Raw genomic sequence first — 16,435 nt, 5'->3', positions numbered from 1 at the left:
CCATGCCACCAGGTATCCTTCACTATATTGTATAGTGATTATCTGTTTATGTGGCTATCTCCTTTGTAGACTAGACATTCCTTGAGGTCAAGGAATGAGTGAATTAATAGATAGAAATTGTTCACAAATTAAGCAAATTATCATACATGTTACTTTGGTTACAAATGGCTTAGTTTTATAAATCTCCTTTTGAGTGTATATGCATTTTATCACAGGACAAGCTTTATAAGCTCACTCTAATAATAATAAAATTTACGATAACACCCACTGTTTATTGAGTTTGTGTTAGGCACTCTGCTAAATGATTTATACACATTATGCCAGTGAATCCTTCTAACATTGCTCAAAAGGCAGTATGATTATAGTGTCCTTAGAGGTAAGGAGCAGAGGATCAGAGAGGTTAAGTAACATACTGAATGTCACAAAACCAGCAGGTTGCTGAGCTAGTTCTTGAACCTTCGCCAGACTGGCTGAAAGGTTCATGCTTTGAAGCACATTTGATTTCCCTTCCAGCCCCTTGCTGCTCTTTTCCAATCCCCAGCCTCTCTCCTCCCCTCGTCAGATGCCTTGCTTTTCCTTGGCCTGACTCGCCTCCATCTCTGACACCCCCCCACCCCCCACCCTCTATCTCAGACACTGGTAAGATTGTGACCTTCTTTTCTATATCTGTCCGTTGAATCTACAACACGTAATGATTGCTTCAAAGAAGCCCCAGGGTTGAGAGAATTTACTTCTTAACAATCATTAAGTAAGGAAGTGATACTTGCCACTATTTGCCTTAGATAGTTGGAACTCGACAGAACGAAGCATTCTGTGGGCTGTTTTCTCTAAGAGGCCGTTTGAGATCATTGGAAATGTTGAATTCTAGCTGTCCATTTCATTCTTCCTGTCACCAGCAATGCTTTTTTTTTTTATTTTTTAAGTGCGTCAGTGTAGAACTGTCCTCCCTACGGTTTTCAATGGCTGACTTTTTAGAAGTAGATCACCAGACCTTTCTTCTGAGGAGCCTCTGGGTGAACTTGAACCTCTAACCTTTTGGTTAGCAGTAAGCAGGTTAATCATTTGCACCACCCATGGACTATAGTGTAGAATCTATTCTGCACATTCACCTTTGACAATAAATGAATAAAAGTTCAAGACTAGTGCTAGTTAGAAAACCAAGACGGTTAGGGGCTTGGCATTTGTAAACCTGCTGGAAAATCCTGGGTGGATGTATGAGGCACGGGGAGTGAAATTTTCCTTTCCCGATTAGTCCAAAGGACTAATGGACCACATCTACCACAGCCTCCACCAGACTGAGTCCAGTACAACTAGATGGTGTCTGGTTACTACCACTGACTGCTCTGACAGGGATCACAACAGAGGGTCCTGGACACAGCTGGAGAAAAATGTAGAACAAAATTCGAACTCACAAAGAAAGACCAGACTTCCTGGCCCAACAGAGACTGGAGAAGCCCTGAAAGTATGGCCCCCATATGCCCTTTGGGCTCAGTAATGAATTCACTCCCAAGATCCACCGTTCAGCCAAATATTGGATAGCTCCATAAAACAAAATGAGACTATTGGGGCACAACAGTCCAGGGACAGGGACTAGAAGGCAGGAGGGGACAAGAAAACTTGTGGTGGGGAACCCACGGTTGAGAAGAAACAGTGTTGACATATTGTGGGGTTGTTGACCATTGTCATAGAGCAATATGTGTTCTGTTTAATGAGAAACTATTTGTTCTATAAACCTTCATCTAAAGTATGACAACAACAACCAAAAAATTTCCTTTCCCTGGGTGATAGGTGAATGGCTTACTTTCTCAATAGATTTTCAGAGGCTGCCTTACTGTGTTTATACTCTGAATCTAGGTGGAAATTAGGTTAAAAAGCCTTAATCGAGGGATTACCTGATGAGTCTTCCTTTCCTCATTATCGGTTAAATTAGATGATGTTTGCTTAATCACAGAATTCCAATATGGTTCTTATTGAAGTCTGTATGACTTAATGCTAAATAATTATCAGGTTCTTTTTAAGGACCATCACTATTTCCAAACTGCCCAGCTTTCCCGGGTCTTTAATATTAAGGTATTGATGAGCTTGTTGTACTGTTAATGGTATTATGGTTTAGGTGATAATCCTTAAATCTGAATATCATTTCCCACTCAATTCATATGTGAAGATTGCGTTTGCTCGTCACAAGTATCTCGTGAATTTAAATTAAAAAATATATATGTATACCCTATAAGCAAGTCAAAGCATGCAAATGCATGAGAGTTTTAATAAAACCTGAGCAGAAAAAAATAAAGTTTAGGTAATTTTGAATTATCTAAATATTTATCGGGGATCTAGATTAAATTACTCTTGAATTTAGATCTTCTGTAGATACTTCTATAAATGCTGTGTTCATATCTTGCTGTTTTTAGAGTCTTTTAAAAATCTATAGTATAAAATAGAATCACATTGTACAGTTTCATATGTCCTTTACTTTATCATTTAGATACATTTGAAATCCAACTCCCAGACCAAGCTAAGCAGAGACCTCATAAACCCCTTCAGACAGAGGGAAGGGCCTGATGATCTTTTAAGGTTGCTTCTAAATCTAGGGTTCTAGAATTCTATGGAAGAAAAAGCTGTATGAAATAAGGACAAAAGGAAAAAAAGCAACTCCTTAGATCACAAGACCTCTGGGTTGGGCATTTGTCTCCCTGATAACACTGATAGCAGGCCATTGTTTGAATTAAACCTAAAATGCCTTACTCTTTAGCCCTGGTGCTAAATCCCATTTCACAGTGTAAACAAGTTCTATCTGTCAGTGTTCTTTTTCCATCTGAGGTCAAAATATTCCAGTTGTGACCTCACCGTTGGTTGTTGAGGAAAGGATTAGGTTATCGCCAGTAGAGACTTATCACCTTGGAATGAAATGATGGAGCAAAGGAAAGCACAGGAACAGAATGCTTGTTTCCTTCATAAATTCTTTGCTATACATGTGGAGGGCAATAAAGATGACCTATAGAGAAAGAAACTTCCTCCAGTCCTGATGCCACATTCTCGTATCGTCCAGCTTCTTGGATTATTTGATCAGCATACAGACTGAATAAGTATAAGGAAAGGATACAACCCTGACACACAACTTTCCTTATTTTAAACCATGCAGTATCTGTTTGTTCTATTCGAATGACTGCCTTTTGGCTTATGTACAGGTTCTGCATGAGTACAATGAAGTGTTCTGGAATTCCCATTCTTCACGATGTTATCCATAATTTGTTATGATCCACAGAGTCGGATGCCTTTGCACAGTCCAATAAAACACAGGTACATAGCTTTCTGGTATTCTCTGCTTTCAGCCAAAATTCATCTGACATCATCAAGAAGATGAAAGACTACAGCCTTCAGTAGGGATTCCACCTCAACATAAAGAAAACAAAAATCCTCATAACAGGACCAATAATCAACATCATGATGAATGGAGAAAATGTTGAAGTTGTCAAGGATTTCATTTTACTTGGATCCATAATCAACACCCATGGAAGCAGCAGTCAAGAAATCAAATGATGTATTACATTGGGCAAATCTGTTGCAAAACATTTCTTTCAAGTTTTAGGAAGCAAAGAGGTCACTTTGAGGACTAAGGTATACCTGCCCTAAGTTATGGTATTTTCAATCACCTCATATGCATGTGAAACCTAGACAATGAATAAGGAAGACCAAAGAAGAATTGATGCATTTGAATTACAGTGTTGGCAAAGAATATTGAATATACCATGAACTAAGAGGAGAACGAAAAAATCTATTTTGGAAGAAGTACAGCCAGAATGCTCCTTAGAAGAAAGGATGGCGAGACTTCGTCTCACGTATTTTGGGCATGTTATCAGGAGGGACCAGTCTCTAGAGAAGGGATTCATGCTTGGTAAACTAGAGGGTCAGCGAAAAAGAGGAAGACCCTCCACGAGATGGATTGACACCGTGGCTGCAATAATGGGCTGAAACATAGCAATGATTGTGAGAATGGCGCAGGACCGCACAGAGTTAAGTTCTGTTTGAAGGCAGCTGACAACAACAACAGCATGGAAAAGGAGGCTGCAGTTCAAATTCTCTGGGAGAGGTTAGAAAAGTAGCAAATTAACCTGTCTGATACCTTATCAATCAGTTTTGAGTAATCAACTAAGTTAACATTCTTGCCTTCCACAAATCATGAAATCATACACCATGGACCCGGAAATCTAGTTCCTCCAATATAAGTTATGGCTGGAATGTGAGGAAGCCTTAAATTAGGAGTACTTTTCCCAATAAAAGTTAACAATTCTCCAGGAACGTTAACCCCTTTTAATCTGAGTAAGGTCCTCCTCAGTTAGACCAGGAAGGTAATTTTTTCCTGATCTATGGCACTATTTGATGGGTTAAATTGGGGCCTAATAGGATGGCATTTAGAGTTCTAAAAGGAACAGTGGTGCACACAATGTCAGCACATTTATAACCCTAGAATATCATACACACACGCACACACATACAATACAGGGCACGGACATGTATTACATTTGGGTTCATTCTTCAAGGTTGCAGTTTTAAAAGGAGCAGTAGAGACCGACTTTGTAGACAATCTTTTTTACCCCCTTTCTTACCCTCTCGTACGAAGATCCTGCTTTTTCAGGATTGAACTAATGATAGAAATTTTAACTCTTGCCTCAACTTCTCAACACCTCTAGGAAGTTCAGCACAAAGCGTGGAGATACCAAAACCTCTTAGAAAGAGCACAATGACAACGACAAGAACAGCAAACCAAGAATTTCCATACTGTGGCCAAGCTAAAATGTTGACCCAGTTTGGGGCTTATATAAAGTAGAGACTCAATAAATTTTTGCTAATGTTTAAGTATTTTCCTAGTCACTGAGCCACTGAGCCACTGAGGATAAAAAATGTGTGAGCATCAGAATTTGTGCCAGGAGGAAGAGCTCAGCTGCTAAGCAAAGGCTCGGCAGTTCAAATCCGTCAGCCGCTTCTTGGAAACCCTATGGGGCAGTTCTACTCTGTCCCATAAGGTCTCTATGCATTGGAATCGACCCGACCTCATTGGATTTGGTTTGGTTTCGTGCTGGGAGGCAGAGCTGTAGCAGCAGCACTCAAGCTTGAGTACTTGTTCTAGAGGCCAGCAGGGCCTGGAATGGCTCTCCCTGGAGATTTCAATCTCCCTGGAGATTTCAGTCTCCCTGGATACTTTGACCAGGTGAGATCAGATGAAAATTGACACCAAGGGCAGCTTTGAAAGGAAGAGAAATCATAAAAGCACAACCCAAGATGGTAAACTTTTTGCAGATATGAAGACAAACAAAAAAAACAGTTGCCATTGAGTCTACTTCAACTGATGGCGACACCGTGTGTTTCAGAGTAGAATTGTGCTCCATAGGGTTTACCAGGCTGTGGCCTTCTGGCAGCAGATCACCAGGCCTTTCTTAAGAGACGCCTCTGGGTGCGTTAGAGCCTCCAACCTCCCGGTTAGTGGTTGAGGGCTTAACTGTTTGTGCCACCCAGGGACCCCTTCGGGAATAGGAACTATGTCTTATCCTTTTGTCCCTTTTAAGATCATGGCAAAATGTTTGGCCCAGACCCTACCTTAGTGTCTGATGGGAGGGGATGGGCCACCTCCGGGTTCCCACTGGGCAGTGGACATGTAAGTTGCTTGTATGAGCCATATCAGCTATTGTGATAACCCCCACCAGCTGTTCCAGCACCCACAGAACACCACCCACACCAGTTCTGTCCAAAACAGATGGTCTATTAGAAGTTTCATCACCAGCAGAGGCGAAGATGGACTGGATCAGACTCCTTAGCATTACGCAGTCTACTGTATAGAAGGCTTTTGTCTTTAGATCTTAATTTTGCTCATCTTCTCCCAAAACTGTACCTTGGGAACTCTTAAACAAGAAAGATCACAATGTTTGCATTTATCTGCCTCAATTTCCCACTTGTAAACCTCACCTAGCACATCCAACAGGGTACAATCTTGAATTCTGCCTGAGTTCCCCAGAGCCATTCAGATGTTGTCTCAGTTATCTACTGCTTGTGTAACAAATCACCTCAGAACATAGTGGCTTAAAACAACAATCATTTTATTGCTCATGATTCTGTAGGTCAGGAATGTGGGCAGGGCTGAGCGGGAGGGCTTGTCTCTGTGTCAGTGGGGTTGGCCAGGCTCACTCATGCAGCTGTACTCAGCTGTCTGCTGGGCTGGTCTGCCCTGGAGGATCCAAGATGGCCCCACTCACATGTCTGGGCCCGAGCTGCTGGATGTCTGCTGGGACACCTTGGTTCTCCTCCTCATGGCCTCTCCCTCCATTTGGTCTCTCACACTCCAGGGCCTCTGTCTCTACCTGGACTTTGTTATCTGGCGTCTCAGAGTAACAGGATTTAAAGAAGAAGTTACAAGGACTCTTAAAGCCTAAGTTTAGAAGTCCTGGAAGGTGACTTCTGCAGCATGCAAATGTTCAGAGCAAGTCCCAAGTTCAGCCCAGATTCAAGGGGTGAGGAAATACACTTCCCCTCTTGTACAAGTAGATATGAGAGGCGTCATTGGCAGCCATCTTTGTAGACAATCTACTGCAGACCCTGTATTTTGTACTGGCAACCTCTGCTCTCTGTGGCCAGGTTGATATGTAAGTTGTCTGCTCCCCACCCACACTTTTGTCCCGTCCAATCTCAGTTTTTCTCTTCACCAGACCAGGTATCTAATATGTCTTTGCTAACCCTAGTCCACTCAAGACACAGCATGGGGCGTACCCTGCTTGTGCATGCCCATGACACATTCACTGTCCATGTAGTGGAAGGGGAGCTTGAAGTGTATGCCTTCCATATCTATAGCCTTGATCTTCAGCTAGGTCACCCTGCAGTCATTTATATGCACACGGGTCATTGAGTTCTCTCCAAAGACACTCTTCCAACTGAGAGTTCAAATGCCCTTGTTACCTGTTCTGTAAGTCTCTGCCCTGTTCCAGAATCTACAGTGTCAGCCTGTACTACCTGTCCTTTCCCTAAAGCCTGTCTCAAAATGCCTGTGTTGCACCTTGTATGGGGCGGAGAATGGGAAATGGAAACTGATTAGAATGTATGGGTTCAGTCCCACCTTGGCACTGAACTCTGTCCCTGCCAACCCCCCTCCTTTAACCTTAGGCCAAATTCCTAGGATGATTTCGGCTTTCTACTGAGAAGGGCTGTGAGTAACACACTCCTTAGGATACTTTTTTGAAAATAAACTAAAAAAAAAAACAAACATTGCTGTCAAGTCCATTTCCACTAGTAGCAACCAAGTGGGTAAAAGGTCACATACTTTGTATGCACCTTTGACTATGGTTGTGGAGTGGTTGTGATTGTATGAGGATTACAGAACAATAAAAAAATCAAGATGACATAAAGGAAAACAAATATTGTCTGAAAAAGGATGTCTAATCTGTATGTAGAGACAAATCTACAGGGCATATGAATTTCACTCACATTTTTGCTCAAATACAAAGGATTCCTCCACACTAGTTCACATGGCCTGGTGGTTCTTAAGGGTCACAGACCATGTCAGAAATATAAAGAAAGAGATGAGCTATCTCCCTAGAAAAAAGCACAAGTGGATAATATTTTGCATTCGATCTCAAGACATTTGCAATTCTTGAGTTCCCTTCATGAATTGCTTGTAAAGAATTCTAGATGAAATGTGATGTGGTCTTTAGGAAAATCTCAAGAAAAATTAAGATCAACTTAGAGTAATTTTATGGGGAATTATGTAGTTAGGACATATGTATCCTCCTTAAGCATTCCATTTTAATTACTGTTTCACGTGGATCTTATTACATAGGTGACCTCCTGACCTTTGGTCATCTCCACTCTTCTTTCGAGAGATCTGATGGAAGTATCCTGTAATAATCATGCAAGCTTTCAGGCCAGTGTCCCTTCCTTGAGGGGAAAAAAAGCCCTCTTAATCTATGCCTCACATGCATCATAGCTCTGAGTTTTTAAGAGGAGGATCCTATCCTGGAGGGTTTTGGTGACAATCCAATTTTCACATGAGCAATAATAAACTGAAATTACCAGTTGTTATACATCCTGTCTATTGTTCAAAGAGATACACAATCTTCTAGTGAAACAGAAACAAATCTGCAAAAGGTCATGTGTAGTTTGGGCAATTCTGAGCCTAGGTACTAAGTCCATTTTGATGGAATAATGTGTGCAGATGCTTTGCTCTTAATGATTTACCATCTCTAAGGAGGTCTAAGTAGAGTCACGAAATAGAACCTGATAGTCAGATCTGAAAGCAATTGAGGTTTCTGAACACATAGCTCAGAGTCACTTTTTATGCTCACAGTTCAAGTGCAACTTCCAGTCCAACAGAAACACAACTGGTAAGGTAGCCTTCACACTACACATTTTAAAATAATTTGCCTGATTTCTAAATCATCACCAGCTTGATCCTGAGTATGAAGAGGAAAATAAAATAATATAATAACACCCTGGGCAGGTAGAGTGTCTTTTATCCGTGATCTCAAAACATCTCATAAGCACTAATTACTTCTCCAAACATGCTGGAAGGGAGATGTGGTTATGACCGTCGTGGTGATGAGGAAGCAGATGCCAGGTCAGGGATCGGTGACTTATGATAAACCAACCATCTTGACCATGTCTGAATTAGGAAGGAGGAAAAATAGCCAGCTCTGAGATGGAGCTTTCAAGCTATTTGTCCACCTTTGCTCTTAGTTGTCCGTCAGTGCTGCTCTGGCCCTACCTACTCATAACCACCATTTCCCATTTTTTCCTTTTTTTGGTCACCTTTATGCTCATCACCAGGTAACATAAACCACTCATTGAAGCAGATATTGTCCAAGTTGACCTTTATGAACTCAGTTTCCTGCAAACCAGATAAAAAGGAATCAAGGCAGAACTCAGTACAAAACATTTCTCAAGGCCTTCCAGATGATTCATTTTAAGGACAGTCTGGGCTGTAAAGATTAGACTATCAAGACTGCCTTGGCCCTCAGAAGACTCAGTTTTGAATGAGTTGCTTTTCCTGTGGGCACTAAGGATAAGATGCTATCTGGCCCCATGCTGCCCCAATACATTGAGTGCAGCTCACTTTAGCCTTTCTTATTTTACATTCCACACCGTAAACTGGGTGAGGCACTATGCTAAGAAAGTAACTTCTCCTCACAGGATATGCTGAGGAAAGTTTGCCCCATTTTCTCCTTTATCCTCATTAATCCTTTTGGTTTCCAAACACTTTCAGTAAAACACACCCAAGTCTCAGTACAGAATAACAGCGATTAACATCAGAGCCAGAACAAAGCCGTGTTATCAATGCTCACAAAGACCACTTATCAAGGAAAGTTCCAGCAGATACCCAACCTGTCAGAGCCCCTCAGTGGGTAACACCTCCCTATTTGGTATTAAAAACAAAAAACAAAAAACCAAACCCTTTGCCATCAAGTCAACTCTGACTCATAGCGACCTTATAGGACAGAGTAGAACTGCCCTGTATGGTTTCCAAGGAGCAGCTGGTGGATTCAAACTGTCGACCTTTTGGTTAGCAGCCAAGCTCTTAAGCACTGTGCCACCAGGGCTCTTCTTTGGTGTTAGTATGTAACAAATAAATAAATGTAAAAAACATCATTCTGGATATTTTTGCCTCCCTTCCCTCTTTTTTTGCTTTCTCCTAAATAGGCAACAAGCAAGAGATTAGTCCTTAAACAATGAGAGGTTCTGTGGAATGAAGTGTGGTCTACAAAATAAAATCATGATAACTTAGTTCCATCTCACGTCACTAGAGAGAAAGGTTACACATAGCTAGGGGAAAAAAAATATATTTTTTCCATTCATCCACTCAAAACAAGACATGACTTCACCAGGGCTGGATATCTGGTAAATTCCACTAGAATATCATGCTCTGGAATTTAGGAATTAGAGGAAGGGGCCAGTGGAAATTTTAAAATAGACCTAGAGGGTGGTCAGCCCTGGTTCACAGCTCTGCTGCGCCATGTAACCCACAGCCCTCTGGGACCTGTAGCAGTGATGTGTTTTACTTTTCTATTTTGAGCCCGTGACTCACATTACAAATATTGACTTCTATTTCTCTATTAGCATCAGATTTTTTCTCAAATCCTCCAAATTGACTTTGACTATAACTTTGGTTAATATTAAACCTCTTGGGTCAACATGTTTTTATAGTTGTTAGCTGCTCCAACCACACGGAGTAGGGATTGGCAAAGACGTACTACAACCAGGAGCGGGGCACTGAGAAGGCTCCTTCCAGGCCCCCTGCCTGACGATTACCTGCCAATTACCCCAAATACACTTGCCAGATTAATTTATAAATTAATATTTATAATTAATTAATATTATAATTAATACTAATTAATAAAGCACTGGTAAGTTCATGGTTTCCCCAGGGTAGGAGCAAAGAAGGTTTAAATTCCATACCCCAGGACTCAAGGTCCTCCGTGACGAGCTCCAGAGATTGCACCAAACAAATTGCATTATCCAACTCACTGGGTGGTGCAAACGATTATCGCCCTTGGCTGCTAAATGAAAGGTTGGGAGTTTGAGTCTACCCAGAAGCACCCCGGAAGAAAGTCCTGGCAATCTACTTCCAAAAAATCAGCCTGTGAGAACCCTATGGAGCACAGTTCTACTCTGACACACATGGGGTGGCCGTGAGTCAGAATCAATTTGATGGCAATCAGTAGTGGTACTGGTACATACATACATAATCTTGCCCTTGTTTGAATACCCTAAACATTTGGGGCCTTTCTTATGATACTTAAATAAACTTGTACATAAGTAAACTCATCCACCACAGCCTCTGTCTTACTTTTCTTTGTACCCTCTAGCACAGATCCAGGCACACAGCAGATGATAAATACACGTTTTCTGAGCTGGATTTTTCTCAACGTTCATCTATTTCCTTTAGGTGCGTGTTTAATAGTCACAAGAAGTAGCTAAAATCGCCACACTGGCAGGTGCTGGAGCAAGATGTCTTCGTGAAAACTGAGTATATTCTGCTAACGCCCGGCTGAAAGAACATGCATTACAATTATTTTGCATCTTATCTGGGATAATAAAGTAAATTGTAGCCGAAGCGGCAATAACCATGGAAATATAAGTCGAAGAGAGCAATAAAAACAGAAGCCCACAGGGAACACAGTACCCTAACGGTATTTTCTATGATGAGGTCTTTTTGGAGGTACACTAAAGAATAGAAATAGGGTCTGAGATTTATTTTTCCCTTGCCTTCGCATATTTGCTGATGTGTGGTTAAAGCAGAAAACAGGAAGAGGAAACAAAAGTCAGGAAGACTTAAAAAAAATTTTTTTTTTTTAAACGGGAAAAAAGAAATTGCTGTCCAGTCGATTCCGACTCATAGTGACCCTATAGGACAGAGCAGAACGGCCCCATAGGGTTTCCAAGGAGCGGCTGGTGGATTCGAACTGCCAGACTTTTGGTTAGCAGCCAAGCTCTTAACCGCTAAAAAGTCTAAAAACTAGGTATCTCTCAAAGCAGAAAAGGAATCCCTTGACAAAATTAAGTGGATTTGACCTCTCTGCCTCATAGAACTGGAAATAACCAGATACATCCAATCCCTTTGCAGAGGAGGAAATGGAGGGTTAAGCAGGCTAAATGATTTCACTTCCTCAGGGAACAAGTACTTTAACTCGAGGCAGGTAGTTTGGCCATTAAAGTTCAGCATCCTAATCAGGTTAGTTAAAAAAATAATTGAGCCATGTGTGTTGCTGATGGAGTCCCTCCAGACAACAAGTGTTTATCATATACCTAAAAAGAAAAAAAAACCAAAAAAACCGAAACCCGTTTCCATCAAGTCGATTCCGACTCACAGCGACCCTGTAGGACAGGGTAGAACTGCCCCATAGAGTTTCCAAGGAGTGGCTGGTGGATTCGAACTGCTGACCTTCTGGTTCGCAGCTGAGCACTTAACCACTGCGCCAGCAGGGCTCCATCATGCACCTCCCCTATATCAAAGGAGCTCAGGTGATGCAGTGGTTAAGCGCTCAACCGCAAACCGAAAGGTTGACGGTTAGAACTCACCATCTACTCCATGGGAGAAGGAGGTGGCAGTCTGCTTCCGTAAAAATTAAAAGTTAAAACCTATCACTGTCTAGTCGATTCCAACTCATAGTCAGACCCTACAGGACAGGGTAGAACTGCCCGTTGGGTTTCCCAGGCTGTAATCTTACAGAATCGACTCGAAGGCAACGGGTTTGGCTTTGGTTTTTTTACTCTGTAGCAGGAGTCCCTAGGCAGCGCCACTGGTTAAGTGCTGCGGTTGAAACTCACCCAGAGGTGCCTCACAAGAAAGGCCTGGCTATCTGCTTCTGAAAAGTGACAGCCTTGAAAACCCTAAGGAGTGCAGTTCTACCCTGCACACACAGAGTTGCCATGAATTGAAATACTCCACAGGAACTAGTTTGTTATTGTTACTGTTTTCTTACCCTGTATCTGGTGATGTTTTAGGTCTTGAAAATAAACCAAAAAAACCATACCCATTGCTACTGAGTCAATTCCAACTCACAGTGACCCTACAGGACAAAGTAGAACTGCCCCCACAGGGTTTCCTAGGCTGTAATCTTTACAGAAACCGATTGCCACATCTTTCTTTCATGGAGTGCCTGGTGGGTTCAGACTGCCACCTTTTTGCTAGCAGTTGAGCCTTTAACCGCTGCGCCATCAGGCCTGCTAGGTCTTGAAGATACAGGAGGGAATTTTTTTATTTAAGCTAAACAAATCCAAAAATTTTATTTATGTCCTTTCTATGCTATGGGGCTGAAAAAGGCTGAATGATTGTAAAAGTCAGTAAGTTTGTGGCATTCTTAGCCATTTTGGGCAAGTCCCTTAATTTTCCAAAGATTTGCGAAACATCTTCAGCTCTTACATTATTGTCTATGCCTGGTGATTTACCTCTGAAAAATCAGCCATCGAAAACCCAGTTCTGCTCTGACACGTATGGGTTTACTATGAGTCAGAATCGACTCGACTGCAACTGTTAATACCCATTTGGAAAAATAAAGGGAGTGAGAGGTTATTTGACAATCAACCTTTCTAGAAAGTCTGTGAGTGATCTGTGAGTTTTCTCATGGGTTGTAATAATGGACAAACAAGTAATGTCTGTTCCCATTTTATCATGGTCCCCTGGATGCTGGAAATTCATATTTTCACAGTTGCTAAAACTTAACGGAAATACAAATAAATACAAAATCCTTCAAAGGAAAGGAGCAACACTTCTTGTATGACTCATTTTCAGTGTCAATAAAAACAACGGAGACTTTGAAAACCAAATGAAAATCCTGCCATACATTTTATCATTATAGGACCAGGAGTAAATGTTGCTCACCACACCGGAATAAATGTGTTCTTTCATTTGTACATTCTCACTCTTTCTTCTTTCTCTTAAAGCCCACAACTGTATCATCTTCACTTTCTATATCGATACATGTGGTGCATTTGTGATAAAAATGAAAATTCACTTAAGTTTGTCAGAAATCTAGTCTGAGGTCTGAGTAGCCCTGTCAATCAGGAGGAAGCCCTTCTAGAAGGAGTTGTCTTTGCAGGCCATATCACAAGCATATCAACTTAGTCCCTGACTATGCTAAAGCAGGCCACAGGCCAATGCCCAGGACAATTTTGGTCAGTTTTAAATAATATGAACAATCACAATAATAAAACCCCAAAAAACAGTTGATAACAATCCCACTTGTGTCAGAGTAGAACTGTGCACTATAGGCTTTTCAATGGCTGTGATTTTTCTGAGGTACATCACCAGGTATTTCTTCTGAGGTTCTTCTGGGTGGATTCAAACCACCAACCTATCGGTTAGTAGTCACAGCTTAACAATTTGCACCACCCAGGGACTCCAGTAGCAATAATTGCTAACATTTACTGCTTCATCGGTGTCAGGCAACATATAAGCACTGTACAAGCATTACTTCATTGACTTCTCTCATGAGTTTGTTGGGCAGGAAGCAACTCCTGACTTTCACCATTTTACAGATGGGAAAATAATATTTCCTGGGTATTGATTCAAAGTGGAATGGGTGACAGATCAAATCCAGATTCAGAAAATAAAGTCTGAATCCTTGGGAAAGAAACTTCTATGCCTTGAGCTTTGGGCTTGAATTTAGTTTGCTTCCCAGAGCTTATGAGAGAAAAAGGGAGGTGTATTAGTTATCTAGTGCTGCTGTAACAGAAATGCCTCAAGTGGATGGCTTTCACAAAGAGAAATTTGTAGTCTAGGAGGCTACAAGTCCAAATTCAGGCTATCAGCTCCAGGGGAGCTTTGTTGGCTCCAGAGGGAAGTCCTTGTCATCAGTCTTCCCCTGGTAAGAGAGCTTCTTAGCTCAGGGGCCCTAGGTCCAAAGGACACACTGTGCTCCTGGTGCTGCTTTCTTGGTGGTATGAGGTCCCCCGGTCTCTCTGCTTGCTTTTCTCGTTTATATGTCAACAGAGATTGACTTTAGACAAAACCTAATCTTCTAGATTGAGTCCTGCATCATTAACATAACTCATAACTGCTGCTAATCCTGTCTTATCAACATCACATAGGTAGGATTCTCACCACATAAGAAAATCACATCAGATGACAAAATGGTAGACAACAACACAATACTGGGAATCATGGACTAACCAAGCTGACACATATTTTGGAGGGACACAATTCAATCCATGACAGGAGGAGATGAATTTGGTGAGTCACAGTGGCCATCTCTGAAGTCTATCTGAAAAAGTTAGGCAAAAGTAGGACAGAAGGCCCCGGTCGACCTTCCCGGGCCTTACTCCTCACTGTTGCACCTCTAGCATAAGGCATAGTGCATAGCACTTAATAGTGCATTCAGTATATGCAAACCCAGTTGCCATTTTGTTGACTCTGACTGATGGCAACTCTTTGTGTGTCAGAGTAGAACTATGATTCATAAGGTTTTCAATGGCTGATTTAAGTAGATCGCCAGCCCTTTCTTTCGAGGTAACTCTGGATGGACTCGAACCCCCAACATTTTGGTGAGAAACTGAGTGCATTAATCGTTTGCATCACTCAAGGTCTCCTGTGTTCAGTATATACTTGCTGAATTTCGGTGGGAGGAAAGACTGCCTCTCGCCTGCATGCCAAAGTCATTTCTGGAAATTCAAAACCTCTGCTCCTGATGGCAGATGCCCCTCAGAAGAAAAAAGAAAAAGAAAGAGAGAGAGAAGATTTAGACTAAATTCAAGTGTTATTTTGGTACTAGAGCCTCTGCTCACCCTGATTCTGCTTCGAAATATTAATGTTTGGACTTGTGTGAAAGACAGAGCTGGGTCATTGGACATGCCTGCCTCACTTTGGGTTCAGGACTTCTATCTATGGACACCTGCGATTTCAAGGCTGCCGAAAGCCTTGACAACTTCTCACTTACAAGCACTAAATAGGGTGCGATTAGCCCGTGATCTATGTGGGATTAAATGCTCAGCTTCCCTTTCCTGATTTCTCTCTGCAAGTGAGGCCCACAGGCCAAAAATACACTCTCCCTGCAGCCGTCAAGGCCTGGAGCCTGGTTGTGTGGTCACTGCCCTCTGAGTGCCCTTCCCGTTTCTGACCCCTTTTGCTATCAGAAGTTTCTTTCCTGTTGAGCCTTCTAACTCATCAGTTAGCACAGGAAAAATGTCCAGGGAGAGGCTGTGTCCCTTGTGCTTCCTGTGGGCCCCTCCCATTGCCCTGAAGCACCCATCTGACATCTCAGCCAGGCACCCTGTCTTGTTCTGCCCCTCACTGCATCCACACCCTCTTTCCCAAGACAAGACACACCCTCTGGCTGCCCAGGATCCCAGCTATGACTGCCAATCAGGCCAAAAATTAAAAAACCAAACTTGTTGTCATCGAGTCAATGCCGACTCAGGGTGACTCCATATGTGCAGAGTAGAATTGCTCCGTGGGGTTTTCCTGGCTGTAAACTTTCACAAGCAGATCATCAGGCCTTTCTTCCTAGGTGCCTCTGGATGGATTCTAACTGCCAACCTTTAGACTCCCTTAAATTATGCCTTTTTCCACTTTCCATCACACACACACCCTCATCTAAAGAGAGTATAACCTTCCAGGGTGAATTTCTAGGTCCTGCTTCGAGATATGTGTCCACAGATGGTAACGAATCAGGTAAGCATCTATGCTAATGGTTAACTTTTCTTTTAGGCAACTTTGCCTTAACTTAGTAGGAAAGCACATGTTTGTAAAGATTCTGAAAGACTTCCGATTATGGTGGGAAATTTGGCACGGTGAAAAGTCAGGGGCCAGGGGTCTTTCGAATGTCTCCCAATCACATCAACAGGGAAGGGCTGGTGTTAAAAGCTCAGTGTTCCCTGCAGCTTCAGCCTTTCCGGAGGCCTCTCTGCACTTGGAAGACCATCCTCTCTGTGGCCCTCAGTGATGACTTGCTAAACCATTGAC

This window comes from Trichechus manatus, unplaced genomic scaffold (genome assembly GCF_000243295.1).
Source record: "Trichechus manatus latirostris isolate Lorelei unplaced genomic scaffold, TriManLat1.0 scaffold00104, whole genome shotgun sequence".
NCBI lineage: Eukaryota > Metazoa > Chordata > Mammalia > Sirenia > Trichechidae > Trichechus > Trichechus manatus.
Note: the sequence above shows the minus strand (reverse complement) of the source record.